This window comes from Cicer arietinum, chromosome 2 (assembly GCF_000331145.2).
Source record: "Cicer arietinum cultivar CDC Frontier isolate Library 1 chromosome 2, Cicar.CDCFrontier_v2.0, whole genome shotgun sequence".
Classification (NCBI taxonomy): domain Eukaryota; kingdom Viridiplantae; phylum Streptophyta; class Magnoliopsida; order Fabales; family Fabaceae; genus Cicer; species Cicer arietinum.
In genome coordinates, this window is record NC_021161.2 from 16028384 (window position 1) to 16030407 (window position 2024).

The window sequence follows — 2024 nt, forward strand, 5'->3', positions numbered from 1 at the left end:
TCCCTATTAAGAAAGAATGTTGGTATTTTTTCTGGGATCCTGTACATAGTTAAAGAATTCGCCATTACCTCCACGAACCGCGAATTGCTACTTGCGAACGGATTCAAGGTACTTTTGCGATTTTAGTTTGTGTGGTTTTCATTCGTCCCCTTTCAAGATTTTTTTTTAACAGACAAAATAGAGGCATGTAGGAGAAAGATGCCCTGTGAGAGAGAGAAAGAAAAAAAAAGCAATCAAGAAAAAAAAAAAAAAAAGGACTACCGAACCTCCAGAATATTTATAGGTCACTACTCCGTTATACCTTTATCTTTTGGTCATCGAGAATGCCTTGAGTACAGTACATGTATAGGAACTGGGTGGAGAACAAAAGCCAGTATATTTTGTCAGCAAGGTGTTCAAGAGTGTTGAGATCCGGTATCAAAAGGTCGAAAGGCTGGTATTGGAAGTAATCACCACGGTGCGACGACTTCATCATTATTTCCAAAGCGATAGGAAGAACAAATTACTGATATTTTTTAGTTTTGAAAAACCGTTTTTAAAATAATTGTCAGATCATCAAAAATATTATTAAGTTGGATAGTGGACTAGACCGTTCTCTTTAAAACGTTTTGTGGCACTATTTAAATTGTGCATCAGAGACTATCAACCACGAAGTCACCAGAATAAAACTGTTTAAACAAACTATACTGAAGTTCTAAACCAATGTAGAAAATCGTTTTAGAATTACACCTTCAATATGGCTATAATGGCCACTCTAAAAATATGGTATAATAAGATCACTCATAACTCTTAATCATATGTATATTTTTTATTATTTTTAGTCTTATTTAAATTTATTCATAAGTTACACTACAAGAAAAACACCATTTTGTGGCCAACTTTATAAATATTTTGTGGCCGAATAAAACCCTCACAAATTAGTGACCGAAAAAGCCCTCACAAATGTCAAAATTGAAATTGGTCTTTATTTGTGGCTGAAAAAGCCCTCACAAATTTTTAAATATTTAACTGGATTTTGTGAGGGCTTTTACAGCCACAAAAAATCAATTTTGTGAGGGCCAAATCCGTCACAAAGGCAGACGGGACAAGTGGAATTTGTGGCTGCAAAGGCCGCCACAAAGGAACGCGCACGTGGCATTTGTGACTGCAAAGGCCGCCACAAAGGAGGCCCAATCTAGCTGGAGTTTGTGGCCGCTTAGGCCGTCACAACTGATTGTACCGTTGGAATTACTGGCGGCAAAGGCCGCCACAAATGGCATTATAGCCGTTGGCTTTTCTGGCCGCCCAGACCGCCACAAACATCAATATATCCGTTGGCATTGTGGCTGCTTTGGCCGCCACAAATGCTCAACCTGACCCTATATATATTTTTCTCCCCTCCTTCATTTTTTCACATCCAACTTCTCTCTACACCCTCATTCTAACCATTCTCTCCTCCTTCTCTCTACACAAAATTACTCTTAAGCTTCATTTAAATTTGGTAAGTATAAATTATATTATATATGTAGTTTTATAATTTTATTTTTTAATTTGATATAACTAATTAATGTTATTGATTTTTATTTTTACAGTGCTTGTTAATTATTTCGAAGACTTGCAAGCATATCGTACGTGAGTGAAAGCTTGAAGTCAGACGCTACTCGGCATCAAGTTAGTATTTTATATATTTTAAATTTAGATTAGTAAATATATATATTATTTTTAAAATATAGATTAGTAATATTTATATTTAGATTAGTTTTATAAATTTATTTTTAAAAAAATAGGAATGATGTTGTTTACATATTAATATATGATAAATTAAAGTTTCAAACCACGGTTAAAATATATTAGTTTTAATATAATTATTATTTAAAAAAACATTATTAAAATTGATGATATTATTATTTTTTGTTATAAATAAGTCTTGATTATTAGTCTTGATTTTTAAAAAAACATCATTTAAAATTTTATATAGGTTTGTATAATGATATAGTCTTGATTAATAATTTATTATATTGTTTGCAAATTAATATATATATATA

General features: G+C 32.2%; 1 protein-coding gene across 1 annotated transcript in view; it reads left to right on the top strand.

Moving 5' to 3' along the window:
- The first annotated feature begins 1458 nt into the window (after nt 1-1458).
- The window catches only part of LOC140919366 (uncharacterized), a 9109-nt gene continuing 8543 nt past the window's right edge, over nt 1459-2024 (top strand). The window contains exon 1 of the mRNA XM_073365375.1: nt 1459-1650. The gene's annotated coding sequence lies outside the window, so the exon portion shown is untranslated. The remainder of the gene's footprint in view (nt 1651-2024) is intronic.